Here is a 21751-nt window from a genome sequence, read left to right as displayed (position 1 = left end):
GCTACGGCAGTTATCATTCCAAGCACCAAATGAAAAGCCCCAAAGCTTGTAACCTTTTTCCTCACAGGGAAGTCGCTCCACCCCCTGAACATTTTGGTTGTCCTTTTCAACAATTTTTCCAGCTCTACAATAACCTTTTTGAGATGCAGTAATAGATAAACTTTATCTATTTAGCAAGATTTATAGACTGCTTCATCAAAAAATATCTAAGCAGCTTATATAAACTGATATAAAATATTCATTAAAACAGTGATACAAATAGATTTTAAAAACAATAGATGTAGAAACATTATGAAAATATAAATCAAGTCAACAGATTTTTAAAACAAATGTGTATAATAAAATTACATGTTTGGCTAGACTTGCCTAAAAAAAAATCTAATATACTCATGTTTATTTATTTCAGTGGTTAGTTGGAAACCATACAATAAAGGGCCTTTCCTACTGTGCCACATAGACAGTATGCTATACACAGTATTATTTCCCTTTTGGCACAAAAGTATTTGTCAGATTCTATCATATTCTTAAGTGAACCCTTAAAGAAATCTCAATTATAGGAAATAGAAGTTCTGGCCCAACTTGTAAAATTGACATTTTGAATAGAAAGAAGAGTGTTCACCAGCTATGAGCCTTCATCTGACTGATGGGTGGGGGGAGGAATCACCTGCAGAGACATCCCCTCCCTTTTAGACCACCTGAACCTGAGAGTTTGGCCTTATTGGACTTCTCCACCCCAAGGGACACCCCTCCAATTCACACTGTATGAGCCAGTGGCTAGAGCATATGGCAACGATCCTTTACAATAGCAGGCGACTCTTCAGACAGTGGGAATGAAAGGACTAATAGGAGGCTCAAACGGACGGTCTTCCAAGTGCTCACAAGACTTCAGGTACAGGACGCTGCAGAGGCAACGGGTTTTTCTGTGTTGAGTCCTAGCAAGTACTGTCTTCTATCATCTCCCCAGGGTGTTGATAAGGGGCCCTTTTGCCCTGCTGCCCTGGTTGGGGTGATCTGGTAATGCCTACCAGATTTGATGGGACTAACAGACTTTCTTTTTTATATTTTTTATTAAATCCTGTTTTACAATTTCAAAAAACATTTTACAAACTTTAAAATATCCAATGACTTCCCTTCTTCTGTTTCTATGGTTCATTTTACATATCATACATCCCTGCATATTTTACTATAACCATTCCAATCAATTTTCCACTTTTACATCCATCAAAAATTATTTACTCTGTTGAATTTATCTCAATGCTACCAGTGTTTTCAGCTGTACACAGTTATTTTCCATATACTGAATAAATGTTTTCCAATCTTTAAACATATGTTCTTCTTGTTCTCTTATTCTATATGTTAAGTCTGCAAGTTGTGCATATTCTGTCAACTTAAGTTGCCAGTCCTCGCTCACTTTCCGTCTTTGGGCTAACAAAAACAGGCCGCAGTAGTTGCATACATAAATAACATTTTCTGGCACCTGGGAATTTCAGTCTGGGTTATCCCCAGCAAAACAGACTCTGGTTTTTTGGGGAAGGTAATTTTGAACATTTCCCTTCAATTCATTATAAATCATTTACCAATACTCTTTTACCTTTTTACATGTGCACCACATGTGGAGGAAGGTTCCCTCCACTTTCAACACTTATCTGATTCTGTCTTAAAAATCTTAGCCAACCTACTCAGAGTTAAGTACCATCTATTAATCATTTTCAAATAATTCTCTTTCAATGAATAGTATGCTGTAAATTTCAGGTTGCTTTTCCAGAGTTTCTCCCAGAGAAAGATCTATATTGTGTCCTGTATCTATTGCCCAGTGTGCCATTGAACAAGCTCGTCTTTAGTTTCCCATTCTAATAACAGATTATACATTTTAGACAAAAAATTATCATTGTTGTCTTTCAAGAGTTCTTTTTCAAATTGTGAGCTTTGGTCCAAAGATCCATTCTTTCTGGGACTTTCCTTGCTATGATCCTGCTCTTTGGGATGAAGTGAAGCCTATCAGTCAGCCTCCTGGTGTCAGCCCAGCCTTCCCTTGGATCCTAAACCAGAAGAGGACAGGACAAGCTTATTTTACTCTGCCACAATTTCAGGTTACCCCAGTTATCTAAATATGTGTTAATCTGTACCAGTAGATGGTGGTCAATTTTAATCCAAAACAATTGACTAAAATCTGCACCAATTCTAATCTCCAGTTATGTGACAGAACCATTATTCCACTTCAAATACCTCTGATTTAAACATGTTCAGGTGGCATCAAGGTATCAAAGACAATTCTTTCACAATAGGACACAATGCAGAGATAAAGTTAGAGGGATTCTGTACTGATACAGAAATACGATCAGCATATACAGAAAGTTTTCCAACAACTATTCCATCTCCCTCTTCAAATTGACAATTGTTCCCAATAGTATATTTTAAAACTGGAGCAGAAGAAGGCAAGCAATGGATGAAATTCACAATAGAAAGCTTTCTAGTAAATGCAGTTTGTACCCAGAGGATATTAACAGCCCAGTGAGTGAAATGCGTGATTTAACCATGGCCAAATAACACAAAGCCCTATAACTCCAAGCAAGTTAGTTATATTAGACTTATCCAAGAGGGAATTATTTCAGTAAGATAGATCCCTGTAAGACTTTAGAGTTCTGTTGCTATGCTGTATGTATGCTGCTGCTGGCATCCGTCTTGGGAGACAATTGAGTAGTGTGTCTTTGGGGATGAAGACAAACTGCTGGAAGGTTACAGTGCCGGCTGAGGCTGTGGAGACTGATGTGGGAGACACATGTTCTGTTGCAGCTGAGGCAAATGAACGTGTCTAGTTTTGCTGCTGCATTTCTTCTCTCTGCGCTCCTTCCAGCGGTTGTTTCTTCTCCGGTCACTGCTGTGGATACACCAGTTGACTTGCCTGCCTTCACTGCGGTTGTGTGCAAGGGATTTCCACATGGCAGAGTTAATGTTTCCAGCTTTCATGTCAAGTTTGCAGACATCTTTGTAACACAGAGTTTGTCTGCCAACAGGCCTGGTGCCGGAAGCCAGCTCCCCGCAGAGCACATTCTTTGGGAACCTGCCATCTTCCATTCTGTGGACATGACCAAGCCAGTGTAGACGTCACTGAGACAGGACTGCAAACATGCTGGGAATGTGGGCTTGGTGTTTATAAAGAGGCAGTGTTGTTTAGTGGGTAGAGTGGCAAACATGAATGTAGGTCTACAATACTTTGGTTAAATCCAAGCTTAGTTTTGAATTCACTGGGAAAGGGGAAATTCATTGTCTTTCAGCCTCAGTCCTTCCTTCAGTAAAATCAAAGGATAACATTTAAGGCCGACCTAATATTACATGGGTTTTTCTTGAACATTTCCAGCAATGTTTTCTCCCTCATTTTTGGCACAATTAATTTGCATAGCCCTCTCTTTCTCTTATTCTTGGTTAACACTAGTAATATAGGCAGATGCAATGTAGTAATTACATGTGGCTGCTTGTACTGTAGCCAGATCTGACTGGCTATGCTGCATAGTGACATCATCTCATTACATGATTTCTGATTGAATGGATCTCTTCTTGTGTGGCTAATTCAGGAAGGACAAAACAACAACCAGAGGAAAAAACATGGCACTCCAGTAGTTGTAGCCAGGGGTCACAATAGCAATGAAAACTCACAAAGTGCTTTGTATGGATGGGGGGCATTTCTACCCCACTGAAATTAGTCTTTTCAGACCACAAATAAAAATTGAAGAATATTAGGCACAGCCATGGCAATAGCAAAAGGTGTACTTCAGAGAGTGTCCCAGATTCCCATCCAGTTGTTTGTCATTGTATGATGTGAGATAACTTAGATTCAGTTGCTTACATCATGCAGGGAAGAGCTGGAAGATGACTGTACAGGAAGCGGGTATCCCATGTGGTATCGAAGAGAAAAGGGCTTTTTGAGGTGAAGGGTCATAGCTCGGTGATTAGAGCAGCAGTTCTCAACCTCTGGGTCCCCAGATGTTGTTGGATTACAACTCCCATCATCCCTGAGCTCTGGCCTTGCTAGCTAGGGGTGATGGGAGTTGTAGTTCAACAACATCTGGGGACCCACAGGTTGAGAAAGGCTGGGTTAGAGCATCTGCTTTGCCTGCATCCCGAGCATCCTCAGCATATGATGGGGCTGGGAGAGACCATTGCCTGGAATTCTGGGGGGCCACTGTCCAGGCAGTGTTCTATGTTCCTTTGGAGTCCTGTGGCCCATTTAGTCTAGCATCCTGTTCTGGAGGTAGCCTGCCAGCTCTGGTACCCTCTGCACTTGCGATCCCCAGCAACGAGTATTTTGAAGCAGTATGTGTGATCACGTTTAGACTGAACTGTCCCTAATAGCAGAAAAATCTGAATCCAGTACTACAATATTTGTCATATTTGGGGCTTGGGTTTGTTTTTTAAAAAATGTGGGAGCTTGAGCTGATTCGAAGGAGTTGGTTTACTGGGAGGTTATGATGCTGTGTGCATAATCTGTAGGAAAATCAATTTGCCTGAAGTACTGAAATATTACACAGTGGGCGTTCAGACTAATAGGATTATATTAATTAGTTAGATTGCTAAAACCAAAATAGGATACTATAAAGAAAGATAAAGCATTTTTCTGTACCCTTACTTTTGTTAATCAAGGTAAACATTTTATATTAGGGAGAACTATAAATTTCTGACATTCACAGAGAAACAGCAATAAGGGCTTTAATGCTAGTCTTCCATCCAAGATAGAAAATGAATGGGAAATGGTTTGACAAGCTGAGGAAAATTCCTTGTTTTCTATGGGGTAGGGCCTGATTCAAATCTTATGCATCACTGAATTGGGGGAAGGGGTGCATTGTATAGAGTTGGAAACAGGTTCAAGTCCCTTTAACACACACACCCTGGGAAAAAACTCCAAGTAAATGGCATATATCAATGGTAATGGTAGGGCTACCATTGACATCCAGGGAGAATTTCCAAAAGGCAGCACTTTGTCCTGCATCTTAGGCAAGTCATTCAAAAAATTGTGTTTCCTAAAAAGCTCAACAACTTTCAGGGCATCCTGGAGTACCATTTCATAAATGGAATATCAGATTCAACACTCAATATGATTCAATAAACACATACCTTAAAAGTATTCCGTTCCTTTTCAGTCCCTTCCACTCATAAAAATTACCAGTGGCATGGATTTGCCTAATTAAGTATACCTACCTTAAGTTGATATTATATGTTTGTCAGACCACTGTCTCAGTCTTATGGGTACATCCATTCTTTATTACCTCATGTTTCAGTGTAGAAATAGTCTATATCCTACATACTAGCTCTTCTATAAAAATAAAGGTAAAGGACCCCTGGACGGTTAAGTCCAGTCAAAGACGACTATGGGATGAGGTGCTCATCTCTCTAATATATGGGACACAGGTGGCACTGTGGTCTAAACCACTGAGCCTCTTGAGCTTGCCGATCAGAAGGTTGGCAGTTCGAATCTGTGCGGCGGGGTGAGTGCCTGTTGTTCTGTCCCAGCTTCTGGCAACCTAGCAGTTTGAAAGCACATTAGTGCAAGTAGATAAATAGTGGGAAGGTAAATGGTGTTTCCGTGCCCTCTGGCTTCCGACACAGTGTTCTGTTGCACTGGAAGCGGTTTGGTCATGTGGACAAACACCGTCTCCCTTGGCCTGAAGCAAGATGAGTGTTGCACCCCATAGTTGCCTTTGACTGGACTTAACTGTCCAGGGATCCTTTAGCCCTAAAAAAAATGGGGAAATGCTTTAATTTTGTTTTCTTACATTGCAAAGCTAAGTAGCAGGTGTTAGCACTGGAATGAACTGCATCTTCTGCTTAGTGGTGTGAGATGATAAATAGATTGTGATATTCATTTCCAATTAAAATTCTTACACAAAGATCAACGAAGCAGAGTCTTCTAAATTGAATCACAATGAGCTAATAAACAAAAATTCTCCCAGCCTCTTGATGGCAAATTATTATTTCCTTAGCATGTTAGATAACATCCTGGTATTCAATAATAGCACTTAGGAACAAAAGATTCTTGGTTTTGTTCTTAAACTTTGTTCCAGCTCAGTATATACCAGGCTTCCCCACCAACCTGCTGCCCTCCAGACGGTTTGGACTACAAGTCCCACAGTCCTTTTCCATTGACTATGCCGGCTGGAGCTGCTGGATTTGCTATCCAAAACATCTGGAGGGCAATGGGCTAGGGAAGTCTGCAGAATGCAAAAGGTCAGGAGCACACCAGACAGGAGCAAAAGCAGTTTCATGAGGAGAAGGTCATTAATTCGATTCTCCTTCCTCTGAGCCATAAACTTTTAAAAATTAAAACACAGAACAGTTTGCTGATGGAAGGAAGCCTTCCATCATATAAATTTAAAATAGCAGCAAAGTAACCTTTACACTCAATTAGTACACAAGGCTTTCACATTGGGGTTTATAGATAATTATAGGCAAGGCTTACTTCTGTATCCTTAGACACTCTTCTGCAGTTCGTTGATAAAAATTAAAATGTTAATTTAGTCATCTAAAATGTCACCAGCATATTTTCAATATATGGCAATGTCATGAATCTTTGTTGTTGGAAATCCAGCCATTGTTATGCATTTACTAATCCAGCAGGATTATTGGGACCTCCCCCACGCCACTAAAAGTCTAGTGTTCTGTCTCGCTCTGCCCTTCTTTCTTTATCCTCCTCTTCCTCATTAGAATCACTGATTGATTAATTGCCTTCTAAACAACTGTCTTGCACAACACAAAGCAGCAAATACATTTAAAGCTGTAGTCCCTTATTGTATCCAGTTGTTTCACTCTAATTGTTGGGAAGTGCCTAATTAGGTAAGCATTGTTAAATTTTGGTAAGAAAACCTGTGCAAAGCTACCCACACAGGCTGAGGTTGAATTCCTGGAAACCAGAGCACAGGATACTATTAACACTGATAGCACACAGTGTAGATTCTTTTAAGGAAGCTATAGTAACACCCCATATTGGGGAAGTGAACTAATCACATTGTGTTAGTCTGAATACAGCTGACAAGGTATAAGCTGCTCGTTCTGTTGGGAATCTGTGTACATGCAGCTACTCACACAGAGTCAATTAAGGTTTGGCAGACAGCCAGAAGGCATTCTGAAGGAGTAAGTCTGCCTGGTGATAACAGAGACATGGAGACAGCTCCCTGATTGGTCAAACTCTCTCAAGGGAGTGATAATTAATGGCCTACTAACTGGAATGTGTTAGTTCAGAGTTCAGTAGTTCTGTGTCAGTGTAGGAGTTGTGAGTCGTGTATGAGAGAGCTAGCTAAAGATCTGTGTTCTGTTCCTGTAAATAGTCCACTGTATATAATAAACACCTAACTACAAGTTCCTGGTTCCTGCTTCATCTATCTTGTCTGCAGCCAAGTTGCCAATTGCTTCCGTGGATTCTGTGTTTACTCTGCTAGGTCTGGCTAAGGTCCTGCAACTAGTCAGAAAGTTGTGAAACACCAAATCTTCCACATGCAGCAGCTCACATTCTGTAGTTTTGCTCACGATTATATCTAGTGGCTTCAAGACAACTGTTGGAATTGCAAGCTGAAGTGCTTGCACATGAACGACTTGCCACGTGGAGCAACTTCCATGCAGAGATGTTTTAAGCCAACACCCTATTATGGTCTGTATGAGTGCATGCAGACATGTAATCAGATTTGCATCTTGCAAGTTTACACTGTTAGCTTCTACCACTCCCACCATCTCCAGGGGGTTTCAGGGGCCCAGGCACCTGCAAAACTTTTGCTGTGGATGCCCAGCCTCTGCCTGTCCCCCACACCTGCCGGCTCTGCAGCCGCTTCCATGCACCCCCACTGCGGCTGCCACCTCTGTGCACCCCCCACGAGTGCCGCAGCGGTGCGCTGTGGCTGCAGCTTCTGCACAATGCATCCACCGCATGCTGCCTGCTGCAGCCAAACGCCACCTGCCACAGCCACCACGGCAGAGTGCTGCCTTAACTCTGGCACTTCACCACCGTGAGGCTCCCCAGCTGAGGCACAGGCCCTGGCCCATGCTTCACCACAATAACGGTGCACTGTAACATGATGATGTCACGTCGCAACATCATCACGGCATGGCACAGTGCGTGCCGATGTTGAGCACTCACAGTGTGGGGCTCAAGTTGGCTCCCTTGTCTTCTACATATCATAATCTCCAACATTTTATAGATTAAAACAGGGACATGTGTGCATTCTTAACCCCTGTCTAGTTTCACACACCTGACCTAGTGGTCTAGCATGAGTTGCCAGCACCCAGGTTGGAGAAAGTGTTGCGTCCCCCCGGGGGGGGGCTGGGCAGCTGGGGTGGAGGCACGTGCCATGGCGCACATGCACAGATCCCACGAGACACATGGCCACTGGTGCTGCTACTGGTGGTGGTGGTGGCGGCGGCTGTATGTCTTCTCTGCTTGACAGCTCTTCCACCTCCCAGCTCAGCCAGCTCAGAGGCAGGGCATGTGGGCTTCGCACCTGGTTGCAGCCCCCCCCCCTTATAATTTTGCACCTGCGGCCACGGCCCCTCTCCCCTCCCCCCATTATGACCAAACTCATCCCCATGTGCTCTACAGTAGTCTGATTCGGAAGCAGGCTGTGTTAGCAAGTTGACCGCGTCTATATATTTGCTCATGTTTTATCTCACTGTGGCTTCCTCATGGAATAGATGCAACTTGGACACCTTCAGCAACATTTACTGATAACTGAAAGTGCCCCACATCCCTTGGGAATTCTGACAACCCCCCCCCCCATGGAGATTTTCAAAGAGAGAATGTGACCCAGACCATTGGGGTTAAGGCTGTATTTAATTAGGGGGGTTAATCCTGAAACTCAGGAGGGAGGAGATGCTTTTTAATATTATGTTGGGAGCTGCCCAAGGTGACTGGGGAAACTCAGCCAGATGGGCAGGGTATAATAAATAAATAAATAAATAAATAAATAAATAAATAAATAAATAAATCGTCATCGCCGCCGCCACTGTGCTGCAGAGAACAGGAGGGCTGACTCCTCCTGGGTGCTGCTACACTAGTAGCATGAAAAATGATAGTGAAGCAGAGCCTTGTAACCTGCAGGATTGCATCTTTGGTGGGTGGATCCTGCACTGCCCCTCCATGTGCTCGGTTGCCATGCCAGGCCTACTTACCCTCCCCGCTCTGCCATCACCCCCACATGCTCTCCCCCCCCCCCCAACATGTCCTGGCTAAGTGTGATTCAGGATCTAGTAGATAATTGCATATATCTGTTTATCTGCTGAATTGGGATTTTATTATTAGTTGTAGTTGTATTCTGCATTTCTTCCAAAGATCTTCGGTTAATCTCTTTTAATCCTCTCTCACTACAGAATTAAGTCATGTTAATACTAAACTGCAGTCCATCGTATTTCCCTTGTATTTGCAGTTTTTCACCACAGGCTGCTTGCAAGTCCTGCTAGTAGGCTAAAAAGCTCTAGGGCAGCTTTCCCCAACCTGGTGCCCCACCCCCCACCCCCAGTGCTTTGGACTGCATCTCTCACCATCCTCAGCCAGCATTGCCAATGGCCAGGGGTGATGGGAGCTGTAGTCTAGCCACATCAGGAGGGCACCAGTTTGGGGAGTGCTGCTCGAAGCTGCTAGAATATTCGGTCAACTCCATGATTATACTGTGCAGCATCATGGAGTACAACACTAATAATCTCCAATCAGGCTGCTGCTGAGTTTAAACAACAGCATATTAATAGTTCCTAATCAGATTGACTTAGTCTATTTTACATATCTGATTCTGTCTCATGTGTGCTTTTGTAATTTGATATGTGAGGCCTTAATATCTCATGCACGTATTTATGGCAAATCTGATTCCATGTTCTATTTCAATATCTCAAAGATACATAAAACTTCATGACTGAAACTGGCAGTTGAACATTTCTCAATTTTAGCCATAGCCACTATCCATATGTTGACTGATTTTTGTTGTTAATGATATTATACTTGCAAAGCGTAAACTTATAACAGCCTGTCTTGTTGCAGAATTCTTAATAGTCAGAACCTGGTTTACACATGGCTAATTACTGTGCGATGATTTAACGTAACCTCATAGGAGACTTGTTTGGATCTTGCAGGATGAGATTGAGAATAGACTTCTGACTTGCATGCTTCTTCCTCTGCTCTCTTCATCTCAGGAAGAAATTAACTACGGAACCAGACAATCCAACGTTTCTTTCGCAGTATGCTTATTGCTTCCCGCTTTCTATCCCATTTTCTTCTTTGGTGAGCAAAGATATCCCAGCCTTAACCTTGTCAGACATTATGATACACTGGGTTCACAATGGGAATGAGAACACGGAATAAATTTGTAGGATGAAAGGCAAAGATCCCCCTGTTCTGCTCTGTGATGAGGCTGGCTATCTTTAGCAAGGTTCAGGCTGAATACTAACAGAGGGCAAAGCTCTGGAATTGCTTCAGCAACAGTCAGACTTAGGCCAGTCCCTATATAAAAGCAGCAGCAGCATTCCAGTTGCACACTCTGCCTTTACTGAAAGGTGCCTCTTTACCTGCAGGGGCTCAGCCCACTCCAGCATTCTCTTAATCCTGCAGAACAGGGACAGCTGGTCACACAAGGGTCTGGAATGGAGTCCTCAAGCAGTGCTCACGTCATGGATGCTTCGGTTGAGATCCCTGCATTGCAGGAGGCTGGATTAGATGCCCCACAGGATCCCTTCCAACTCTACAGTTCTATGATTCTGTAATCTTAAGGTTTACCTCCCCTGTCATTGTAAGTGAACCATATGTTCTGTCCTTGGAATTACATTTAATTCTTGGACTCTGTACCTAGCAGGGGCTAGCCCCTCATTTAGGCATTAAGGCATGACTTTAATCTGGATGACCATGACCTATGAGCTGTTTCTTGGTCTAAGATGATTTGCAACAAAAGCACCAACACCTTTTCTTCATTCTTTAAAAAGAAAATGAGAAATTAAGGAAGAAAAATGAAGGGACAGTGAGCTGACTTCTGCACAAGCTGTTTCATCTGGCATCACCAACTTTTATTTTCTCACAATAAGATGAGTCCTCATGACATCATTGCTGAATCATTCATCCCACACTGCCTATTGCCCTCTCATGTTATTTTCAAATCTGTTTTGTGACCAGATTTTTTTTTTAAGCTGTAAGTGCTGCACAGTGCCTTTGAAATATTTAAGAACCATTATGCATTTAAGTGAAAGCTTCCTGTTTGCCAGTTCAGCCTGCTTAATTGTTTCCTGTTCAGTGGCTAGTAGGTTTATTGATGAATTGCCCCTCATTAATCAGATTTCATTCCTTGTGGGGTGTATGTGTCAAATTACTGATTTCCTTCCAAATTTTGTTTCATAGCAAAGGAGGGATATAGAGAGAAACCAGTAACCGCCCCCCACCTCTCATGGGGAACAAAAGATGACTAAGGGACAATTCATCTCTAATCCCTCGGTCATGCTAAAAAAAACCCCATAAGGTAAATAGACCTTGAACCTACAAGGATGAAATGTTTAGTGAACTTGCTGGGAAGCTTTGCTGCACTGGACTTACTTATGAATAAATATTACAGAACAGTCTTGAAAGGGCACGTCTTTAGTGTAGCATAAGTTTTGTGTGGAACCTTCATTTTAATTCCACTCCCAGTGAATAGCAGAACAGCAATGCCAAAACAGTCCTAAAGGACTTGAGTGTGAAAAGTTTGAAAGCAACCTAGGAATGGCAGATGCAGGAGAAGGAAAAATAAAAGAAGAGAAGGAGAAACTCTGGTACATGTGAGTGAGTGAGTGAGTGATATTAAGTGTAGGTACTAAGTTGCAGGTTGAAGGCCTCAATCTAGTGAGGTTAACAACCAATATTTTATGGTAAAGGCATTAAAATCACATGGAAGTTACCATTTCATGGCCTATATTTCACTGGATGCTTATCCCTCTGCTATATATTGTTACAAAAATCCGGTGCCTGCCCCTCTCTCTGCCAAGTGGTGGCAAGAGCCCATGGGGTCCCAGGCCTCATGGATACAGGATCTGTGCTCCTTTTGAGAATGGAAGACACGGCAGGGACTTTTGTGGCTTTAAGAAAAATGGTTTATTCACCTATTTACACCCTCAGTCTGCATGGAGGGAGTCCAGATCTCACTGCATGGTTATTTCAAGAGGCAACAAAACAAGCTGCTTGCAGCCAGCCTACCCAAGATGGATCTCAGCTCTTCCTTCTGTTTCTCCTTCCCAGCAAAAACTCAATTTTCTTGTCCCCTCAAACACACACCCCATCACCTTAGTAACATCTCACTCACCAAGCTAAAGGATTACTCCCCCAATTTCACAATGAAGACCTTTTGTCATGTTAACAGGTTTGCATAAGTCAGCCCAGGAATTCCCTGCCTGGCACAGCTCTGCTGCTTGTACTCTAATCCGTATCTCAATTATTCAAAATCATGGGGTTTAGATGGGTCCCCCCCATCTATATCTATAACAATACAGTACTATTATGGCAGTCACTCAGTTCCATTAACTGAGTGACCTTATCATTATGATGCTCCATTGTGTTTCCTTCAGATCAAAACTTGTAAAGTGGTATTTTTGCAAATTTGGTGTGTACAACTAGTTCTTATTTAAGCCACTTTGAAATGTTTATGCTTGTATTTTTGTTTTCTTAGCTAGGCATGAACAATGCTCATTTGCATTACTTTACAACCTCTTGAAGTTTGAAGGCCATGGGCAGTGTTTTTGTTTTCCTTATTGACGTTTCTTTTATAAGCTTACTGCAGCTGGATTTTCTCTCCTCCTGTAACATTTCACACTTTACGGTTCAATTATGACTAGGTCAGGATGACCTTCTTTCAGCCAATAAACAAGGTTTGTTTTGTGGATTTCTTTTGCAACCTGCTCACATTGTCATCTCTTATTTATATCTTTGAAATCCACACAGAGTGAAAGAAAGCTAGGTCACGCACAGCGATAAGCATTTGAAATCACACAATTAATATGTTTATTCAGAAACCAGGTACATTAAGTACTCCACTACATATGAATTATAACTGAAGGAAGAGCTTGCTCCTTTTCTTTGCTGGTATGTACCGTATTTTTCGCCCTATGGGGCGCACTTTTCCCCCTCCAAAAATGAAGGGGAAATCTGGGTGCGTTCTATGGGGCGAATGCAGGCTTTCGCTGAAGCTTGGAGAGCGAGAGGGGTCGGTGCACACCGACCCCTCTTGCTCTCCAGGCTTCAGGAAGACATCCGCAGCCTAGGCAGCCCTGTGGGAGGTCCTACAGGGCTGTCTAGGCTGCGGATAGCAGCCTGCCGCCCAGCACAAGGGGCGCCCTGAAGCAGAGCGCCCCTCGCACCGGAGAGACATCCGGGGCGTGGGGAGCCCTGCAGGAGTTCCCCGCAGGGCTCCCCACGCTGCGGATAGCAGCATGCCGCCCGGTGCGAGGGGCGCCCTGAAGCAGAGCGCCCCTCGCGCCGGGCAGACATCGGCCAGCCCCACAAGCTCGGGGGACAGCAGGGAGGCGCAGCACTGCCATCCCACTGTTCCTCGACCTGGTTCGGCTTCCCCGACCTGGTTTTGGGGGGGAAATAAAGGGGGGAAAATTCCTTTATTTCCCCCCCAAAAAACTAGGTGCGTCCTATGGGACGGAGCGTCCTATGGGACGAAAAATACGGTATGATGTGTAAACTACATTTATATTTTGATGAAGCATATTTTGCAAGTGTATGCATGTAGAATGTATTTCTTTAGATATGCTCACTTATGTGCATGCATAAAACACACTTACACGGTTTCCACATCTCAATTTTTGTTACTTTGATGTCTTGTCTATGCTATGCTCCATCAAAAACTGTAACTGTCATTAAATATCTTATTTCATGTCAGTTATATATCCATATCTAAGATATGCACAATATAGCATCCCTCAATCTCTACTTTGTCATCTAAGCTTTGTATCGAAATGAAAGCTATAATTCAAAGAAGCTTTGTACATGCACAGGGAAGAGTCACACTTACAGTATATGGCAAACAATTTATAGAAAAGTCTGGCTGCATGCAAAGTTATCTAAAATGACTGCACATTCAATTTCTTTAGATTTCCAAATTAATGTTTATGAGACTGTTAAAGCAAATTGAAACAGTCTGAAGATTTCATTGAATATAGTTGACTATCTTCAGCAGTTTGATTGATTATAAAACGATTTTAGGAAACCTTTTAGGAAACTGTGATTTGATTATCAGAGAGTTCTATAATTGAAAGCAAGTTGTGGGAATGGGCTTCCAGACTTTTGAAAAAGAGGTCATGGCTGATTCTGTCTTGAACCGTGAGCCTGGAACAAAAGTAGCCCATGGCCATTCACAGTGCAGCTCCCCAAGCCACACACACACACGCTTTTCCCCAGTGCCCAGCTGATCTTTTTTTTTTTTTAAAAAAAGATATTTATTAAAAGTTTTTAAAATATAACAAGAAAAAAGAAAAATAAACATACAAAATAAAAAACAGTTAAAAACACACATTAATTTTCAATAACATAACTTCCATACACTTATTTCCTCGGACCTCCTCATACCTTCCTTCTTTGTATTCCAGTTCGATTTGTTAGTTCAGCAAATCCTCACCATTAAACTTTTACCCATTTGTGAAACCTCTTTTTTTTCATATCTCTTAAAACATTACAGCTGGAAACCGCTTAGTTTCTATCCAACATCCTTCTAACATTCATTAATTTTACAATGTTTCTGTAAGTAGTCTTTGAATTTCTTCCAGTCTTCTTTCACCGACTCTTCTCCCTGGTCTCGGATTCTGCCAGTCATTTCTGCCAATTCCATGTAGTCAATCACCTTCATCTGCCATTCTTCCAGGGTGGGTAGATCTTGTGTCCCCAGTGCCCAGCTGATCAGCTAGACAAAAGGGCAAATCACTGTTCCCACATTGCTAAGCAGCACAAAGACAGCGGCAATTAGCTGTAGCAGGATCACCGAGGAGTGCAGGTTAAGCATAGCTGAAGGGGAAGTTAAAATGTGCCTGTGAAAAAGCAAGGGGAAGTGTGAGTGCCTGAGAGATTGTGTGGAGGGAAGGTTGTACGTCCGGGGGGGGGGCACGTTGTGGCTGTGTGTGCATGAGGGAAGCAAGACATGGAGGGGACACCAGTCCTGGCCCTGCCCTTGGTAACAAACTCTGGCTTAATTAAAGTCCCTTTAAATATATATTAAAAACACCAATCCATTTAATTAAAGTAAAATATTTGAATTGATAATTTTGTTAGTGAACCTGGGAGAAAAAGCTCAATGGAAACTCTTCGTGAAGCCATGAATGGTATACATGGCAGTGCAGCTTTCTGTTGAACATAAAGTAAAAGTGTTGACTTTTAAAAGCCTTATGAGGGTGGGGGAACAAAACAATTCTGAGCCGGTAGGCTTCTATCTCCATTCTGAGTCTCTCTATCAAGATGTCTGGAGGTCAAAAGAGAGGGAGGAAGATCACTCCTAATTACATGCTCATCTTGATACACAATGTCATATACACAGTGCCTTTTTAAAAGCCAGCAGCAAAGCTAGAAAGCCTTTATCCATAAATCAGGGGCTGTACTTTATCCTAGTTATCCACTAGGGATGTCAAGGGTGCTCTGAGGTATTAGAACAAAAAGGATTTACCATACTGCCACATAAAATATTGAAGGGAAGTTTTGTTTTGTTCTTAAACTCTGGATAATACATTGGTAATCTTTTTTTTTAAAGACAGACATAGGATGGAGCTAGATAGTAACACATCTCTTTTGTAATATCATCTATTTGCCTGGTTCCTTTCAAAAGGAACTGTTGCCCCATTTCAAAGATTTTCAGAAAAAAATACATTTCCGGACCAAACACACACACACACACACACACACACACACACACAACAAACAGGAGGAAAGGAATGCCTACATTGAGCAGGAAGGATGATGGGAGGTCATCTACCTGTGCCTAATGTGGAGTATGGCATCTCTGACTTTCAGTGGGGTTCCACCAACTGTGAAGGGAGCTGATATCAGACCTCTGGTGTCTGTGTATCTCTGCATGAGATATGGAGCTATTTCTTGATATGGATTGTACCTGGCTTTTTATCCGCAGCTTAATAAAAGTTTGAACTCTTTTTAAAATGAAGCAATTCTCTTAGCACTAGATTAGCGTTTAGGAAAACAAGCGTCTTAGCTCCTGAGGACAAAACTTTAAACTATCTGCAGTCTGTTCCATTATTGTGTTTCCTTTGCCTAATAAGCAAAATAGAGGCTTTCAGCATCATGAATTAAATAGAGAATTCCTTATTTGCCCACAGAGAGCCTTGGAACTTATATTGTGCATATGCACCAAGTATTTCTAAATTGCTGCACATACTTTTAAAAAGACAACAGAAATTGGATTTTAGAGCTTACATTTTATATATGTAGAATTGTACACATACAAATTGTATTGTAATAATAAAGACGTTGTACTTCAAAATCTTATCTTGAGCCACAGCCAGTGGAAAGAGGGATATTTATCAATAACACTCCCATCAGGGATTTTGTGTCTTGTCTCAGGCAAGTAACAAAGACATGATGTCCTGAAGCAGAAAGGCTGATGGCGAGGTATTTTGAGCGTCACTGACATAACTGCTGGTGATATTCATATTACTTCCCTTCCCTCTTTTCTTTTAAAAAGGTCCCTCCGGTGTTCCCTATTTTCACATCATTTCACTCCTTATGACTTTCTTATGCTACACGTCTGCCAATTGGTTGCATCTTGGTATCTGAGGTTATAGTGATTTAATAGCTATCCAAAAGTGGTTTCCTTACTTGAAACTTTCTCCAAATGCTTTTGATGGATTGACAAGCCTCTCAGGGCCCAAAACTGAAAGACAGCCTCATTTATCCCTGTGTCTGTAGATCCTGTTAGCAAGGATCTTGGCAGCAAGAGCAGTTTGTAAGTATAAATCAGTTGGTGCTCACAGTTCTTTCACCAGCTCCACAGTTTCTGATTAGTAAACACCCTCCTTAGGAAGGGAAGGCTGCAAGGGGAAAGGTTTTTATTTCCCAAGACCCCACAACCCCCTTTCCTCCTGCAATGTATGGGCCATTGAAATAATTTCCAAAAAGCTCTTTTAGGAAAGGCTGTTAAAGATTCAAAGGTGTCATCTAAGAGATGAGGAGCCACATCTTGCTTGCTAGCAGAAAAACTGTGAAAAATCTAGGCCAGTTCCTGAATGCCAACTGGTGTGCTTCATCAAGAAAGAGCTACTGGGATGTGAGGTTTGATTATAATCCAATCTGGAGGTACGTAATAGGAACAAGCAGCCACTTGCGTTTGTTCGTGTAAATTCCCCGTTTGTGTATCAAGCAGGGAGTGGGAGAGGGCTCTAACTTCTGCAGCAAAAGATAATCATGGGAGAGGGATCTAATTCTCTCCTTCGCTACCTTGCTCTCTTCGGGCATTTTCCTCCCAGCCCAGATCGTATCTGATATTGTAATGAGGCTGGGAAGAAAAGCAGTTTGGATGACAGACTGTATGTAGGGCAGGCAAGGTCAGAACTGCCCATATCTGCACATCCCTTTGATGTAAAAATTAGACTGCTTGTAGAACAATGAGGTGACCAAGAGACAGGGCTGCTCCTCTAGCTTGACCCCAAATGGGGTTCTTGAGAGAATCTTGTGGGTACTTTTGTGCCATCCAGAGTTGTTTTACTTATTTATATTTATTTAACAGGATTTATATACCGCTCAATCATCAAACCCTCTAAGCAATTTAAATTATTCATTAAAATTACTGAAACTAAATTATTCATTTCTGATTACTAAAATCAGAAGCTAAAAACAAGTTAACCTAAAACACTTCAAATATATATATATATACTATAAAATAAAATTACATATTAAAATATGTAATTTAAATTCACATGTCTGGGAAGATGTGCTTAAACTAAAAAGCTTTTAGAAGGCACCTGCCTAATATCAATGAGCAGAGAGTTCCAAGGTGCTGCTACACTGAAGGATAGATGTCTTGCAAATGCAGAATGAATGTAATATGGCACTTATAAAGGTGCAAGTTCTGCACATTGAAACACGTGAAATGTCAAACAATCCTTTAAGTAAACTGGTCACAAGCTGTTCAGAGCTTCTTGTGCTAATAGGAACACCTTGAATTTTGCCTGATGACAAATGAGCAGCCAGTGCGATCTCTGAGCCAGCGTATCGCCAGTAACCATGCTTCAAACTTGCTGCATTTCCTACAGTTTCACACAGAGCACATTGCAGTAATCAGTTCTTGAAGTTACCAGTGCCTGGACCACTGTGGTCAAGCTGTCCCAGGCCAGGAATGAGCACAGCTGTCAGCCACAGATGGAAAAAGGTGATCCCTGCCACCAAGGCCATGTAGACCTCCTGTGGCCAAGGTGGACCTACAGGCCTCCCCACACTGAATAGCTGCTACTTCAGGGGGAGTGCAACTCTAACCATTTCCTTTTTGGACATGGAAAGCACTCACTCACATCATCTCCATCATGTTGGGATGCAGGCTCAGTTTATTTTCCTGCATCCAGGCACCAATCAAGGGTCCATATGGCCTTTCATGTTTCAGAACATTCCAAAATCTTTTTTTAAAAATCATTTTTATTGATTTTCCAATAAGAACAGCCAATCAACATATCCACATCATAATCCAATTAAAAACAAGGGACCAAATTGTAAACCAAATTGTAATTATTAATTTTTCTGGGCTCCCCATAGCCTGGACCTCTGAAGCATATCTCCAAATCTTCAGTCCTACCTCTTCTCATTGTTTTCACATTTTCCGCCTTCTGGTCTTAACGCTTTAAAGTTCTCCGTCCCTGGCTATGCGATTCTCAATCATGTCAAAAATCATATGTGCTTTCATCCACTGAATACAGCTTTATTTGTAAATATATATTTTTTCAATTGTCTATTTACCAGCGCAGCTTTTCCTGACTTCATTCCAAACTTCCAATCTGGGCTGTTGTCCATGTTTATCCTTTGAAGTTTAACGATGCAGCAACTCCCAGGTTGTTCAATCATTCCAATCCGGGCTGTTGTCCACACCTTTCTTTTGAGATTAGTGACACAGTATCTTCCACATTGTTGAGTTGTTACTATAGATTGTTGGGCAGACTGTTTGCAATACTGCAATGTAAATGAACTGTATTCCACAGATATAAGTCATTTGGCGATCGATCAGCCTCTCGGAGACCACACAATCCCCCCCTCCGGGTCCTAGATTGGGGGCTGCTAGACATCCATTCAGCCTTCTCTCTCGCCCATAATGAAAAACTTCTGCAAGCAGCTGCACTATATGTAGTCCCAAATTGTTATCCCAAGACATTACAAAGTCAGCCAGCAAATATTTCCTACTCCCCTCGAAAAAGGGAGGAATTCTCATCTTTCCGTGCTGCGTCATATTAACAAGCGCCATCTTGTTTCTTCTTTTATGTATATCAGGTCTTTCAAGTCTGAGTAAATCTGCGCGGTTGAATACTTAATTATAAATAGAAGTCAATCTATACTCTTTTTTTAAAAAAAATAGGTTTCTTAATGAGGCTTGGCATAGAAAACCAATTGTAGATGTTGAGAAGCGAAAAAAGACATACCAAACACCTCCATAATCCACACGCCATGATGAGAATCTCTTTGAAGTCCGAGCTTAAACACCAGGGACTGTATAGTTCTGCAGGTTTTTCCTTAGTCTTCTTCGGTCCAGACTATGTCTGTTTATTGTCCAAATCCAATAATTTTATCAAACAGATATTTCCAGCTATGAGAATGACATTGGAGAGTGCCAGCCGTACCGTGCCTCTGGGACCCAGTGTCCTGCCGCTAGCACCTTGATGCAAGCTGACAATCTTGGACAATCTGCGGGTCTGCAAGACAGTCCTCCCCCACCCTGGGGAGTCTGCCAGGGCTAATTACCCCCATATCAGCCCTGAATTACCAGCACGGCTGGGATCCGATCGTATGGGAGTCAGCCATTTCCCACCACTGGAAACAGGAAGCCAGTTATCTCTTTGTGTGTCGGAACATTCCAAAATCTAATCACATCTGTAAGTCTTGGGATGAGCTATTCCAGGAACACAGAACATGTCTTATGTCAACAGTGACTGTCCCTGGCTCTCTAGGATTTGGAGCAGGAGTTTTTCCAGTGCTGGGGATTGAAAATGGAACCCTTTTCATGCAAAGCAGATGTTCTATCATTTAGCTATAGACCTCCTCATACAGTTATTCCCCTCTAGCTGAAGTGGTGGGGTAGCAAAATCCATCTGTTTGGTGTTCTATATTATGCTCAGTATGAACTGAGCATTACAGTGCTCTAACATGAGATACACCAGCTACCAGATTAACAGAATTTGCCAGGTAAGCCACTACCTTTCAGCCTTATCCACCTCATCTGTGTTATGAAGATAATGCTGATGTAATGTACAGCATGGTGACACTGAGGATTACAAAGATAATGTATGTGAGTTCCTTTGAACACACAAAAGTGACATAAAATCAATATATTTATTAATTATAAAATGTACAGTATTTGCAAATGTGCATGTGTATTATTATTAGTATTATTATACTATATTTGGGTGTGTGGGGTATTAGGGGAGGGATAGTACCTCTCACGGCGACACGTCGTGCTCATTCTGGGGTAGTTTGTACACCTTTGGTCCCCACCCTCCACTCAGCTCTCACCTGTGACTAATGGAAGTTGTCAGCCTGCGATAGTGGCCACATGCCAGGAAACAGCTTTGACACTGACTGGCTAAACCAGATGAGGGTAGCTGATGGGTCTCACTCTCTCAGTGAGTTAGATGCTTCTCTTGCATGTGAAGAAATGCTCTGGCTCGTCAACCTGGGAAGGTAGCCCATCTAGCAGAAGAAAAATTCTGATCCTAAGTCTCTGATGCCCTTGGGACATATTCGGAAGAAGAAAGGGCTAAGGAGTAAATCCTACCCAAATCAAGATGGTTGGATGGTGCCTTGTACACCTCCTTCTGTCCACTCCTGCAGCCACATCAGCAAGGCCCAAAGGGGGTCATCAGCTGGGCAGCTCAGGAGCTCCATACACACTGCCCAAGCTACCGCCCCAGATAAGTCACTTTGGTGCTGCTAACACAGTGGTGTGACTTCATGCCCAGAGGCACACTCTATTGTCTCTTGAGACAGACAGATGCCAACCACAATTATATAGTTGCACTCAAAGATTTATAAAGCAGTTGAGGATTAGGAGTGCCTCTTTATCTTTACATGTCAAAAGTATGGCTAAGACTTTTAGCAGGAAGACAGAATGAGCATCTATGGTCTGCTCCTAGTTACATGCACAAGTGGATTTTAGTGGGCTTATGCATGCATAAATGCACTTAGGATTGTATTAATTTTCTTAGTGTATTGTTTTGGCTTTAATTTCAGTCTCCCCTTCTCCCACTTTGTTTCTCAGTAGCTACTTAGACTTTTAAAACAGAACCATGAAAATTCAGCAGACATCTGGCATAACTTGTTTACAGTAACTTTTACAGCTGGCCATTAATTTTCATGCTAACTACAACATTATTTACCTCCAAAGGAAAAAAAAAATCAAATTCAGCCTCTCTCATTTAAATGCAACCTCTTTAATTTTATCCACCAATACATCTGCATAAAGTATTCCCTTCATTTCCAGAGATTCCATATAATTGCCAAAGACCTTTCTTTTAACTCACTTCTTGACATTCCATTTGTTCATAGGTTCATTTGTTTTAGCATTTTGCTCATATCTCT

The 21751-nt window shown here is 42.1% G+C and overlaps 1 protein-coding gene across 2 annotated transcripts in view; it reads left to right on the top strand.

The window, feature by feature from the left end:
* SPAG16 (sperm associated antigen 16) overlaps positions 1–21751 on the top strand; it is a 466237-nt gene that overhangs the window by 409690 nt on the left and 34796 nt on the right. The gene's annotated exons all lie outside the window — the stretch shown is intronic.

Source organism: Podarcis bocagei (genome assembly GCF_964188305.1).
Source record: "Podarcis bocagei genome assembly, chromosome: 1".
In the NCBI taxonomy this organism is placed as follows: Eukaryota; Metazoa; Chordata; class Lepidosauria; order Squamata; family Lacertidae; genus Podarcis; species Podarcis bocagei.
The sequence above is the reverse complement of the archived record's forward strand: the minus strand, read 5'-3'. Positions and strand labels throughout refer to the sequence as shown.